This window comes from Rhea pennata, chromosome 15 (genome assembly GCF_028389875.1).
Source record: "Rhea pennata isolate bPtePen1 chromosome 15, bPtePen1.pri, whole genome shotgun sequence".
Classification (NCBI taxonomy): domain Eukaryota; kingdom Metazoa; phylum Chordata; class Aves; order Rheiformes; family Rheidae; genus Rhea; species Rhea pennata.
The window spans coordinates 6,285,971-6,301,138 of NC_084677.1; the positions used below are offsets into that span (position 1 = coordinate 6,285,971).

The following is a 15,168-nucleotide window of genomic DNA, read 5'->3' on the forward strand; positions in this document are numbered from 1 at the left end:
TGGAAAATATTTTGTATTTTCAGTGGTTTATTCCTTTCGTTGCAGAGAGAGACACATCCATTACTACAGGATGGCCTGGGTGTTTCAATGATAACCAAATTGTCCTCTCTGGACAAGAGCAGGATACACATGGTGCCATGACCTCGTCCGCTCTCTCTGCACCAGTCCCTCTGGGAACTTCTTCTTGCGCGGGATGGAGGCTGCTGCTGGCCCCCAGGGCTTGCGGGACCAGCAACAGGGCAGCTTAACAGCACGGTCCTGGGCATCACCAGCCCTTCTGAGCAACAATATGAAGTTTGCCAGCTTCTAGGAGTAAACTTGACCCTTATAGAAAGTGACTACCTTCATTTTATGATTGTAATATACTAATAGCAACTCTTGGTTTAACCTGCAGGGCTGGAAATAATGAGGGAACTGAATACAATACTCTCAGGGCATGGGCTTAAAGTGATAACTATTCAAGCATAGCCCTTGACTAATGCAGTTGCTCTTGCACTTCAAATAATGTCAGAAATGCCACACTTCATAAGAAAGGGCTATAAAACTTCATTGTGATCCCTCAGCTCAGAAATCCATACTCAAAGGACTAAAAAGTGTTTAAATCTACTATATTATATGTAGGGAAATGGACACAAGAATGAAAGATATTCCAGGTCACCGACATTACATAAAAAACCATGTTCTCCATAATCAGTGTTTTTACAATACCATGTCCACGCATATTGGTTTTTATCTCTACAACTTTGTTTCTGCAATATTGTATTAGCCAGATAAGGCTACTGGAGGGCAGCCAGTGTAGCAATAGCTAGAAGCAGTATGGATGCCTCTTAAAGCATTTTGAAGCTTTTGCTCCAAGCGAGCCATCTTGCAGCAGTGACTCTGATCCATCATGAGTTTAGCCCTGTTGGCAGCTGAGATAGGAGCAGCTGAAGAAAATGCAAACCCAAGCATTTTCTGCCCACCAAAGGAACAGGAGCCTGGAATGAGTCCTCAGTGCTGAACCTGGGAGCAGAAAAGCCTGCTTTTGTTGTGCTTTCTGTGATAATTATTATTACAGTGATCATGTAAAAGAAATAGTCATTAAAGGAAAAAAAAATCTCAGGCATGGGCACATGTAACATATGTGTTTGCCCTGTGTTTGAGCACCTGCCACAAAGTCCCAATTGTAACTTGCCTTAGACTGATGAAAAACAAAGCAGCTACTGACTATTGTCTCTGACTGGGACAGGAGCTTTTGAGGATACATTGACTAGTCAATGAGTTTAATAAGAAATTTTTTGTATTAATTCTCTATTCTATTAATCCTCTATTCCAAGCAAATGTTGTTGAATTCACTGAAACTGCAGGATGATATTTTCCATCTTTATTAATCTTTGCTAATTGGTATTATAAACCCACTGCTCGTTCAGGTGAATGAATTTTAGTGTTTGCCAAAACTCAAAGGTGGCTCGCAGTCTAATACAGAGAGCCATTTTACACCCCGAAGGTCAGGGAAGCCATTATTTGCAGGTTTGCTGCCGCTGCAAAAGCAGCACTCCCCCGAAGGACACCAGTGCATTTTCTGTGTTGGGCTGGGGCTGCTAAGCAGCCAGGTCCTGACATGCTGAAACCCAAGACCCACAATAGCTGTTTCTAAAATGGCACAATTTAGCATGCATCTTAAATGTCCGGTTTTCACTACACATGGAATAGACAAGTTCTCACTCTGCCTTAGCATCTGACTTTTCTGCTGACTTGATCGTGCCTTTGGTTTTGTTTATGCTTCCTGGTCCAGCAGCAGGTAGGTAGGTCCAATATGTTGTTTATTTACCGTAGACCCTCTAAAGACATTCTGCAGTAATTATAAAAAAACAGAATGAATTCTGTTTGCTCCTCTCTGCAGGTTGTTGTCTACTACAAATAATCCTTAAACCTCCTCTTTTCTCTCCAGTAGGTAGCTATGGTATTACTGCAGCTCTGGCACTTGCTATCAGCAGTAAATATTATGGCTTACTAAATCACTGCTGCTAAAAGGTTCTTCCCAGACTTGGGTCTCAGCTATATTTGTTCACACACTGCAGGACGCAGGGTGAAGGTGCCCCAGCTCATCGCTGAGGAGGGTCTTCTGCTGCCTCTTCAGTGGCCTGTCTACCGACACAGAGTGAAGGCAAAGCCAGGACACTGCTGTCCCACCTGGCGCTCATACTGGGGCACTGCTGGTGCAGGACTCGCCACATACAGAGGTGGGCACTGTCAATTGTGAGCTTTAATTCAAGGCATCAGTCCCAGAAACCTGCCCAAAAATCTGTTCTTTCTACTTTTTTGATAAAATAAAGCATGTTTCAGCGCATTTTTCTAAGTTTGTTGAGCTGTATCATTTGTTGTGATGCAAACACTTCAAAAGAGTGGTTTCAAAAGAAAAAAGCTATTTTATCATCCCATCATATCATCCCATTCACAAACAGGATGTTTGCTAGTGTTGTCAGACCTTCCGCCCTCCTCTCCCCATAGCCCGCCCTAGGTGTGAAATGTCAGACAAAACTACACAGCAGTTCACAAGTTGTTTCCATTTTACTGAATTGTAGAGACAAATGATGGGCCTGCTGGCTCTCATCACACGTCCCCACCAGTCCCAGGAACGCAGCAGCCCAGGAGCAGCAGCTAGGCTCTGCCGGCAGTCAGGGCAGCTGCAGGAACAGCCACGTGGACCTGGGGGAACTCTGTGGGTGGCAGAGGTTTGCTGGTGCCCAGCTCTCACAGCCACTTCCACCTTGTGCTCCTCTACTTTCTTTTCTGGAGACTGTTCCATACCAAGGCAATCCTTTGCTCTCGTATTTATTGCCCAGAGTTGTTCCCTTTTATATAAACAGCTAAATTTCAAAGTCATCTTCTGGCTTCTATATGGAGCTACAAGTTGGAGACCAGAATGTTCTGGGCAAAGTTTCAAAGCAATGGCAAGGCTTCCTGATGGCAGCAAGGTAAAGGCAGCTTCTCCCTTTTTTTCATCATGCAGAAGCAATTTCTCTAATTTTTTTCATTAAAAATATAAAGAAAAGCTTTATTTTACCACAACAACTTGTTATCACTAGTCAATGAAGTTAAAAAAAAATCGGAAGTTATCTATATATGTAAATTTAACAAAGTTTTATGAGTGAAACAGAGTCACGCACTTGATAAAGCTGAAAGCAGGAACTTCATTTTGGACTTTTTCTTTAGACTGGTGGTGGGTTACAAACATCTACATTGTCACATGATAGATATATTATTTTTTTCATCAGGAGGGCTGCTAAGCTATACATCAGAGTTTAAATCTCTTGAAACATCTACCTTTTAACACTGTTTTTATTATAACTGGTTTATTTTATCACTGTTATTGCCTTGGCACGTAAGAGGTATTGTAATAGAGCAGGATCCCACTGGGGGAAATTGCTCTGAAAATACAGATAGTCCTATAGCCACAAACCCAGCTCGACTCGGGCATTGCATTTCTGAGCTAATACAAACCTGCCACTAAGAATGTGGAGTCAGCATGGCAGAGAAAAGAGAGTGAAAGAGAAAACCAAATCTTTAATCCCAACAGACCATGTTATGCAATATTAACTCTTAAAACCCTGTGAGGGAAAAACTGTTAGGAACATACTTGACTAGAAGTCTAGAAAAAAATCAGCTGGGGACAGAGAAGCTTTCAAAGCATCCAGTCTAGGCCACTGACTGGAAAAATAATATCCTTATGCCCTATGAAAAAGCTAGCAATACAATAGAAAATACCTTTATTTACTATGTGATTCTTTTTCCACTCAATCTTTTTATATACCATTGTATGTGTTTGTCAAAATTTAGTGTGCATCTATGCAGGCATTTACTGAATGTTTTATTATAAGAAAAAAAAATCCAGACAGTTACTGGACTACATTCAGTCATTAAGCATTATACATTGATAGCTTATTGTTCACTTATGTGATAATTTTACTTCTAATTATATCTGGGTAATGAATAAAGACAGTTAAGACTTTAACCTATTTCCAGAAAACAGAGTTCTATCAACATGCAGTTATTTATGCTAATGAAAATAATGATCTTTTTATAGTGCTTGTCACTGAAATGGAATGATGTCCTGCCAACTGTGCATGTTTGCCAGTGGCTACAAATTAATCAGCTAAACTGGAGTGGTAATTGGAGTAAAGACAAGTCAAGGGGCAACAAGGCCAGCTTTGGCAGAAAAGCTTTTGAAGAAAAATACCCTGTTCAGCTAGCAAAACTAAAGAATGTGTTTATATAGTGCTGTTGTTTAATTAAGTCTAAGCAGCTGTTTCATCCAGGGGTCTTTGAAGGTTAGAATTGGAAGGTGATGGGCAGGGGAACCAAAATGTGATGATGACTGTGTTATACTGGATTACACTGAGTGGTTGCCTCACACCTGACTAATGAAACAGTTTCTAGGTAAACTCAGAGGGTTCTTGACTATAAACAGCAGACAGACATCTGAGTGTCACCCCTGCCCCTGACTTTGAATTCGTACAAGGCCAGTGACCACACTGGTAGATGTTGGCTTTCAGACCTTTAAGCCATGGGTGTGCCAAGCACTGCCTTGGTGGTCCATGTGGCTGCCCATGACAGATGGCCGTGGGTACAGCCCGTCGTTTGTGTAGAGGGCTGGCATCCTCAGGGCCGTCTTCCTTCCTCCTCACAGTTCGTTTTGTCTCCATGTTGTAAATTAGAGTAGTAAGGATGAAATATGGAAGATGACTGCACCTGAATTTACTTGAATATCCCATTTTCTTAAGCAGGCATTTTCTTCACTATCTTAACTTCTTGCTGTTTTCCCTGCTAAGGCTGTTTGTTTTACTTTGTAGGCACAACTAGTAATTGCTGGGAGCAAAAGCGTGTAACTAAGCCATGGTCCCTGCTAGAGATTTCTTTCTCAGCAGGAGCAGATTCCTCCAATCAACAACTGCAGCACCATGGCTGGGTAGGAGCTTGCATGGATTGTAGAGGTCCCATAATGTGCTGCAGGAAGAGGGATAGAAACCTGCTAAAGCACATCCTCCATGGACTGAGACCATTTCTGTTCTCCTTGATGCTGACCCATTCTGAGAGGTTCCTCTCACCCATCCCTCATCCAACCACGATCTTGTGCCAAGTGATTAAACAATTGCTTGGGAGCTGTTCCATAACTGAGGGTTCAGAGGCTGTGGGCGTGTGGGGGTATGAGCAGCCATGCACAGGAACTGGAAATGTCATGGAAATAATGGAAAATTACTGATTACTAATACATACGCCACTCCACAAACTGGTCACCAGGTAAGTACCCACACACATGGTTGCTCACCTCATCTCTTGTAAGAAGTCTATCTAAAGCTGTTAACTTTTGCATATTGACCTTAAGAAGAGGACATTTTGGTCTGCTCTGCCACAGAAAAATGTTTTGGCTCCAGTCCACAGAAAAAGCTATCTGCTGGACATACTTGCCATGCCATCAGAATGAGACCTTTGCAGACTCAAACTCCCTCTCTGTGAAAACCTCTCTTCTCATGCAGCAAGGGCAGTACTGCCAGTGTCTCCTTTTTACTAGGACTATCTCAATATTATTTGCCTAATTTCAGCAAGTAAATATGTAACTCTTATTTAAAAACATATTCTTAACCTCTATGGTGGCAAAGAAATGGAAAATATGACACCAGTGTAGTATAAAGGCTCAAAAACTATAAGGCAGAGAAAATAATATCCTAGACTTTCTTTCATCTTCCTTTTTTCCCAGTTTTCCATGATTTTTTTATATTGACTTTATGTTAACACAAGATTTGGATTTTTTTCTCACAAAAGAGTTTGGGATCTAGGTTCTGATGGTTTCCTTGGTTCTTTTGGTCCAGTCTGCTGCAGCTCAGATCTCATCAGTAGTTGCAAAATTCTTGTTTTGACTTGAGAAAGAGACACTGAGACAAAAAAGCAGAAAGCTTTGCTGACACATTGGTCCCTGGGGGTTCTGATACATATCTCTTGCACATGTTTAGTTAGTGTTTTGCAAGGAGTTTTCCTATGACCATTAGTAAAAGAGACACATTCTGTTGAAGGATATATTTTGAAATGATGAGATACTTGACTATTTCTGCAATATAAATAATAATAATTAAAAACTGGCACTGGCTGAAAATGTTTTCACAAGGGTTTTTACTTCATCCAGAAAATGACATTTCATAACAGTCAAAGCATATTATGGGAGTATTTCATTTGGCTTTCCTCCTTTTATTTTGTTCAGACTTAAAGAATATTTCATCAATGATAGATGAGAAAGCTTTTTGCTTAAAGATGAGAAACAAATTTCTGACTTTTAATTTTCCAACCAACTGTATGGAAAGCAAAGCACTTACTGTGAACCATGCAACCATTTTCCTCACAGAAGCACAGAATGCTCCCATGATGAGAAACCGATCCCGTCACACACTCCATAGGTGCTTTGTCATTTGTACCTATTTAAGACCTTTCTATAGCCCATACAAGAGGGACAAGCTGCTGCTGTGTGCTGTTAAAGGCAGAGACCATATTGCATTGCAGAAGACAGGGCAAGTCATTCTCTTGTGAGTATCTTTCATTCTTTCTTTAATAGGTCAACAATTTTGATCTGTGCTGGATGGGAACAAGACAGGAAAAAGGCGTTTACTAGTTTTAAGCACTATTTGAAGAATGTTTAGCACACTATTGACAAGTTACTTATCATCAGAGATCATCAGGTGTCTTTGTGCTGTTAGAACTCAAATCCTATTTCTCTTGCCACACAAGATAACTTCCAATCCAAGAGGATGTTTTGTGGTCCTTTAATTCGATTGCTCTAGCTCAGCATCTGAGGATTGAGACTATTCAGCAGCCTTGTGCTTGGCGGCTCTGGGTGCGATTCTGCTATCCTTTGTAGAGATGAAGGTGAACTTCTGTAGGATCAGGCCTTGTTTGAGTAAAGCAGTGTACCGTATCATATTAAATTGGCACCCCTGACTGCTTTTGTGAGCTTGGCCCTGTGGAGTTTTCAATAAAATGTGAGTAATTATTTTATAAGGTGTATAAAGAGCTTATTCTAGGCACACACTCATTAAGCTCTTTCAGTCATCATTAACATCAACCCCTAAAGGACAACAATGGTAATAATGCGATATGGGGCTGAAATCTGTGGCATTTAATAAGAGAGCACAGTGGAGTGATTTAAAAGCACTAAGCATCTCAGTCTTCCACTAGGGCCAAGAGAATGCAAACGTTTGGAATTAGTTAATGCTTCTTCTATTACACTTGGACTAATTTGGATGCTCATTATTTACTTGGAATGAATTTCACATTCCAGATCGATTTTACAGTGAGACATGAGAATGAGTAGTCATTCCAGATAAAAATTAAAAGGCAAGGTGAAACATACTCTTTGTTTCCAACAGCAGAGTAAGTAGCCATCACATGAGGAGCCTCAGGTGGCTCTTTAGCAGCAATGGGACTGGCAAGCGGCTCTGCATGTGCACGTGTGCGGGAAGATTTAACGCAGCAGATCCAGCGGTGAGCAGGAATGGCCACTGCATGCAGAGGGTTGATGTACTCCCATTTGTTCTTCACGGAGACACAAGAATAGTTTGGATTAAATCGGTTATTCTAGATTTACACTGCAGCAACTGGGATCAGATTCTGTCCTTTAGTCACCTGCACCATGGCAGTCCCCTGGAGCCTGTGTGAAATCATCACAGCTCAAGGTTGTCACTGCCATCCTCTGTGAGCACTCAGTGTGCTATGAGGGCTTGGACCTTTTGCTTCTTCTAGGTTGAACTTGCAGTCTCTCAGTTTGTTCCTCTCTCTTCACGGTAAGGCATCAGGGCTGCAATGTTCCCCCTGATGATCCACTGCATTCAGAAAAGTGGGATTATTCTTATCCTGAAATCGTGAACAGTTAAAAATCTCCGAAGGCTTGCCAGTGAGTTGTGTATTCCAGAGAAGAAGCTCAACATGTGCACTTGTTATCATTTTTCAGTCCTGCAATCAGAGCAGCCTCCAGCAGCTCATCAGGCCTCACCCCACTTCCCTCCTCCTCTGCTTTCCCTTCCTGCCCAGGCAGCTGCATTAGGCACCTTGAAAGCTGGTCTGTCTCCTCTCTTGGGGCATTTCAGGCTGCTCCGCACACACACAGCCTCTTGCTGTTGCCTGCCCAGTGCCTCCTTCCCCATCACAGCCACTGATAGAGCTCGTCTTGGGCATTGCAGAGAGGCTGCTACTAATGAGAACACAGCCCTGAAGTGAGAGGGTGGACTAGTAACAAAGGTGGGAAGAAAACATATGCTTTCCTCAGCTCTTGCAGTGCTGATAAACCTTTTTCCATGATTGATAGGTTTCATCCAGAAAGTCCTGCTGGAGCCCAGATGGAAAAACAGCATTATTTCCCCAACTACCTCATCTTACTCCCCAGCCTCAACTCCCCTCCCAGTAAAGACAGTGAATGAACGCCACTAATCAAGTTAAAAAGCCAGCCTGCAGTGCCAGAGCAGGGGCTGGCAAGAATTATGTAAAGAAAATTAATTTCAGCAATGGAAAGGAACAGGTAAGGAGGGCTAGAAGTTAAAATGATGGGTCTCTATCCATTTGGCTACTCCAAGGTTAGCTTCTCTTTTTCTGTTTCCTCTGGTGCATCTTTAATATCCTTCTTCCTCTCATACAAATCATTGATGGCTGCTTGGGAATGCAGGCTCCTGCAAGATTTTAGAACAGGGCTGAAGGCTACAAGGTTACTGAACAACAAGCAGAATCTGCTTTATTGCAGAGCATTTAATATCCTGTTCCCAACAGAAGAGGATTAGAGAAAGTGTTGTGAGCCTTTTCCCAGAATACCCACTATGTAAAGAAGGAGAGAAACAGGGGTAGCTTCAGAGTCATCAAGTAAGATGGCTGTTATATTAGTCCCTATCTGGAATAAATCTGCACTTCAAAAGCTCCTCACAGTCAAACAAGGCCAAATACATGTTTTCACAGTAACTTTCTTCTACTTGTATATATCCAACATAGGATACTAAGTGCAATAGGACAAAGAACTCGTCTCAGAAATGTCCACCAAAATCCTAAGAATTTGGACCATCATATAAAAAAAATCTTAATATATTGTGTGAAAAGAGATCTTTCAAATTTGTAGGATTTTTTTCAACAACTGATGCTCATTTCCAAGATTTTAGTGATATATTTTATTACACTCTTTGGTCAAAAATGGAATTTTTCATATAAATATTAATCAATGTGAGCTGAGAACATTTTGTCTAGCTTTCTGGAAAGTCTTTTTCTTGTAACCTTCAAAATAGAATTCATGTTGTCCAAAAATTAGTTTTAATTCTCTTACTGTTAGGATGCATGCAAGTCTGAAAGCCAGGCAGCTTAGTATATTGTATATTCAGCACAGCTCACAGGTGGCTCTGTGCTACATACCACCACCACTATGAAGATAAATCTATTCTTATCATAGCATTTAGGACAGAGGTGTCATGTGGCTTGAGGCATGGACATGTAAAGCCCTATGCAGCATCCTGAACTTGCAGTGGTGGCTGGTCCCTGTCGCTGACTTGATGGGTGATGTCGCTCACTGCTTTTCTGTTCTGCCGCTTCCTGTGTGGATCTAGCACCTCGCTTTTCAGAAGTCTGCATCCTTGGGCTTGTCGTCATCATTCTCCAAGTTATTTCCCCATGTGCAGGGATCTGATATGGCTCTGGTTCAACAAGGCATTTAGCCATCTGCCGAGCTCATCAGTTCCTTTGTTGGAATTGCTGCAGTGAAAAACAGACCGAGCTTTCACTGTGCCCCATAACAAACCAGATCAAACTTTTCTCAAGCAAAGAACATGCCAAGCTCAGAATGAATTTCGTGCAAGCTTCGGGTGGCTATCTCTGCGGCTGGCTGGTGGAGAGCACCGAGGACTACAGCTCCCAGCAGCAGCACCTGCTCCCATAGGTCATGTTGCTTTTAATCCTAGAAAGCCAGGGTTCATAGTTTTAACTGAGACAATTTTCCCTGCCCTTGCATGAAAATCCACTGGATCACTGCTTCTTAGAGGATCCCCCTATACCCAACTTCCGCTCAGTTAGGTATTTTACCACAGGTATTTTACCTCTGAAAAAAAGAGGCCTGCTTGGGACAGGGTCTCAATTGATATTCAAAACAAAGATATGCATAGACTTTGTTGGTTGAAGGCTTTTTATTACTAATAATATCTCTGGCTTACTATTTTCCATTCTCAAGGTGTTCATTTATGGATGGGTCGTTATGTGCTATACTTAGCAGTAAAAGTGAATTTGAAAAAAATTACATTTTAAAGTAAAATGGGGTGAAATTTATTTACCTAGAGAAACATTTATGTAGCTACAGATTGACAGACCAGGGAGATCATAACATTTCAGGGTACCCTTGCATGTGTGAAAAGGCATGCATGAATAAAAAAAAAAAGAAAGTGCTGCATAATGTATATGTATGTATGTATATATATATATGTATGTATATGTATATACACACAGAAATCCATGGAACAAAGATGTTCGTGTTGAAAATAATACATGTATTTTTGCTTATAGTTACGTGGCACTTGGAAAAGACTATAAAAAAATCAGACACAGGTGTATGTGTTTATGCATGCCTGCGTTCAAGACTGATAGCAAAATGTCACAAATTGACTTTATTGCTAAAGAAAAATCTTCACATACTTAATGCTGAGAAGTTTGATTGCCCTTTGTTGAACACATCCTTTTCTGCTTGTAAAAGTACTTTAGCCATCTCAGTCACTAACAGGCATCTGTAAAATGTGGTCACTGCTTCTCCTGGTAGCATTCTGAAATCTGCAGAGGCAGCTGTCACAGGGAGAGATGCTCTGTCATAGCTGCATTCAGACTTCAGATAATTTTCTTAGATACTAAGCTCTTCTAAAATCAGATCATACTGTATGTCTTAACATTAAGACTCATCTAGACCCTGAGGCTGAATGCACAAGTAACCCCATAAAGAGCTGGAGAAAACTGTTACAGATGCTTTTGGTGAACAAATTACTGAATTGTGTCGTGGATGAGCAACTGTGATTTTTTTTGCTTTCTGCAAGGTGAAACAATTGTTAAAACAGCAGCAGTACTTCAGGGGTTAAGTTGATGAACCCTGAGGACTGCAGTCATGCAACTGAGTAGGCACCTGAGCAGATCTAGTGAGGGGGGTTAAGGAGCATTCGGTTGCAGGAGCAAAGCTTGTGACTAATGCCCAGGAAATGATGCAAGAACTAGGTAAACTCACTGATATTAACTGCTCAGAGATTATACTTCAGATAGGAACATAACCTTTAAAATTTTAAATATTCTATAAATAAAATCAGCTGCTTTCGTATGGATACCATTCTGTTTTTTGAAAATGTCTGAGTTTTCCAGTCCAGTAAGGAAATGGCACTGGCTCTAGGTAGACCATATGTGCTCTCCTTGGAGCTGGGCAACTCAGAAAGGGCAGAAGATCGTGAAACTTTTGTACTTCAGTGAGTAAACTTTGCAAGCTTTAATCAATTTAGCACTTTTTTCCCTGTTTTGGGGTACCTCTGTTTTTCAGAGCCCCTTTTAAAGGAACTTGATTGTTCAGAGATTGAGCAAGTAGCTTTAGCTGTTTGGTAAATAAATAAATAACACTTTTCAAATTATTGCTTGTTTCCCAGCAAAATCTCCATTCTTTTCTGAGGCCAGAAATTCTTTGAACTTGGACTTCATTTTGAGGTTATCCCAGGAAACACACTACTATTTCACCACACTGTGCCGTGTGTGCACTTCCAGCTGTACTTGGGGCATGTTTGTCACCTTTTGAGAACATCACGGACTAGATGCTTCTCCTAGATGGTATGTGTTATATCCTCACTTGTGAAGCCTCTAAACAAGTGCAGGTTGGAAGTCAAATGAATATCTTAGTCCTTCACTTTCTATTAATTATGTGGAAAAGAAATGCCTGGCTTAGCCCATTTGCACAAAGGAGATAAGAAACCATAAAACATTTTTTATTTTGTGTTAGAAAGACTCCTGGAAAAGAGAAATCCCTCTACAGGAAAGTCCATGTCATACAAAACATGGCAACACACTGTTCAACTACAGATAATAAATAATTATATAAAAGCCCTCACTGACTGCAGAAGTACCCATATTTGGTCATTCTTAAACAGAGGTTAGTCCAGCTTGCCATGGCAGATGAAAAATCCTGAGGAGTTCTAGGGACTGTTGGATATTAGGTCAGGTTCCCTTTAGGTATGGGCATTCTAATTTAATTCCAGCTAATGCCTGATATATGAATAATTCATTAGTATTTCTCAGTTTGGAAGTAAACTTCTCAGAGAATTTAGTAAGTGTGAATGCTGCTGCAGTAAACATATGCCAATTATTTTTTTAGAAGCTAGAAAATGAGGTTATTCCCAAAAAAGTGGGTAAAATAATTAAAATGTAAATTGAAATAAATTATTCACACTACCAAATTTAAATAAATGACTCAAACACCTAAACTCAATTAAGCCATGTTGTTAGAATACTCAGCATTGTATAGCAGATGTACAAAGCCAAGAACTGGCACCAAAAAAAAGTGTTCAACGTGCATGAATGTTTTATAGGTAACAAAGTGTATATCCTAAGGGCCTTTAATATTACATTAAATTATACATTTCTAATAAAGAAAATATAAATGAATATGGAACAAATGTCAACTTTAAGCTTAAAACCCCAAATACTTCTTGTAGGAGGGAGCTTTGCCATTGCATAACAGTTGCAATATTATCTTGTTTAATGGCTTAAACACTGTTGTCAGCTAAATAGCTCTGTGTGCAAAAAGGCATAAGTGCCATTGGCAACTCTTGTGTAGTGTTATGGAAACCATTCTAAAAAACAAAGACCACACTTTACTGTCACTACAAACCCTTTTAAAATTTTAATAGAAATAACATGCAGTAGAGAAGTTATTAATTTGCTGTAACTTGTCTTTCTTTTTTTTATGGTTCACTTGGCATGACAAAAGCAAACTATTATCGAAACCTAGATATCAGGAGGGTGTATTCCCAGCTCCGTAATATGTGCCTAGTGAGAGGAGGAATTTGGCAAGCCTTCAATATATTTTCCTTGCTGTGGTTTTATAAAATACGAGATTGCATATTGAAGGGGGATATGTGTGTGTGTGTGCGCGCACACAGTACTTCAGCTTACAATCTAAAGCTTCCAAATAGAAAGAATTCTTTGTTCTTGTTTCAGTGAAGAGCAGCTCTAAAGAGATTTTGGTAACTTATTTGACATAACATGCCATCAGTCATACCTGGATGTATATTTTGACATGGACTTTATTTGGGAGGGGAAATTTCAGCTGTGAGAAGTGAGCAGAAAAAGGCATTCTCTTGCAGTGCCTGTTCCAGCTGTGATACCCAACCTCATGTTGCATGGCAGGGCCACATGATGGTTGACAGACAGTTGTAGAGGGCTGGAGCCACAATTCTGCAATCACAGCTCACCACCCCACAGCACCTCCTTGATAAAGCCAGCCTGTCCAGGAAAGGGGTGGCAATACAACCTTGGGAAGGTGACTTGGTGGCAGACCGTGTGATTCAACAGCCTGCTGCAGAGTTACAGAGCCTTCTCCTTGCAAGGACATTTTGCCATTGATGGCTACTTTGCTAGTGTATGTTGTTGGTAAAGATGTCCACATAAACCCAAGCACTTTTGACAGCAGAGGAGCTGCGCTGGAAAGGAGCTACTGAAAAAAGTTTTTTTCTCTGTTCAGTTTCAAGATAAGATATGAGCCAGTTTTCATCCCCTGCAACCTGCATAACAGGTTATTGAACTCAGCCTAATTGCTTTGGCTAACCACATAGTGAAACCACTGCATGTTAACTATTTTCAATTAAAATATCCATGAGAAAAGATTCAAACACAAGTGCAAGTGAGAAAATACAGATATTTTAGTCCAGAGAAGTAAATTAAATAGGAGTATTGTTTTCAAAGCATAACATTGGGCTTTGAAGAGAGACAGTAGTGGGGAATATCAGCCCTTCCTCTTGTTTGGCTAAAATAATGAGCAATCCACACCTGCTCATGGTTAGCCAAATATTTAAGGCATCCTATTCCCTTAGCCTGTAGGGTCCAAGCAAAAGTGTTGCAAAGAAACCTGCAGAGTGCGACCTGCTAAGAAGCCATACTCTGATCTTTCATCTCCAGAGTTATCACAGGCCTGAAGTCACCCAGTGCAGAATCAGTGGGGAAGAGGTCCCCTTGCCAGGCAACTTTAGAGCAGAGCCAACATGATCTGAATGATTCCTCTGCAAGTCCTACAGACCCCACCAGATGTGTGATAAGATGGTTAATGCTCTTCCCCTTGGCAGAGGACATTTCTTTCCTCATTTCAGGGTTTGCCTGGGAACCCTGCTGATGGGGGAAGGAGGGAGAGAAGGAGGGGAAATTTGTGTCTGGGCCCAGCTGGAATGAGCTGCCATGTCCCCCAGGGAGGTGTAAAACTGCTCTGGTAAGACTGGCATTTTTCCTGGTCGAACTTAGTAGCCAGATCTTTCCTGTGGGAAAGATGAGGATCCTTTACCGAAAGGAAAGCTTCAGTGTCAGGAACGAACACATCAGTTTTGAGTGATGTGTTTACCTTTGTAGTGCTCTTGGCTAAAGAGAAATTCTTACATGAAGGACCAATGTTAGCTTGAGTACTGACAGATAAGTGGTAATAATTCAATTAATGTTTCTACATGTAAGCAAAAATGAAGCCTGAACCAGTATAGTATATAGCAATGTCTTAAGAGGGTTGGCTTTGTAAGACCAAAAACTGTCACGAAATTAAGCAGAAAATATGAGAGTTTTGTTGAAACTGTTTAAGAACATGTTATTTTAGTATCTGTGTAGAAACTAAACAGAATAACCTCAGCATAATAAATTGCAAACCTCTGAGGTAGGAAAGAAGTCAATGTAGCTATAGGAGGTAAGTCTTATAGACAAGAAGGAGAAAGACAAAGCTGATTGATAGTAAAAGAGGATAGAAACTGTAGAAAATTGACAAGAAAAGCTAAAATGTATGGCCAACACATTAATAAGAAAAGAGTTCTAGAAAAACATTTCTGAAGTGAAAGAACCCAGAAGAGACTGATAGGTCTATTCCCAAATGAAAATCCAAGAGAATTCAATATAGATCTGTACTGGAGGAAAGAT

The 15,168-nt window shown here is 40.7% G+C and overlaps 1 protein-coding gene across 3 annotated transcripts in view; it reads right to left on the reverse strand.

Moving 5' to 3' along the window:
• Nucleotides 1–15,168, reverse strand: part of TMEM114 (transmembrane protein 114) — a 90,248-nt gene that overhangs the window by 15,766 nt on the left and 59,314 nt on the right. Inside the window, exon 6 of one of the 3 annotated variants that reach the window (XR_009959951.1) lies at nt 5,773–5,912. The exons of 1 other annotated variant lie outside the window; for it this stretch is intronic. The gene's annotated coding sequence lies outside the window, so the exon portion shown is untranslated. Of the gene's footprint in view, nt 1–5,772; nt 5,913–9,728; nt 9,748–15,168 lie in introns of those variants that run through there. One more of the 3 variants, XR_009959956.1, reaches the window with a different exon arrangement.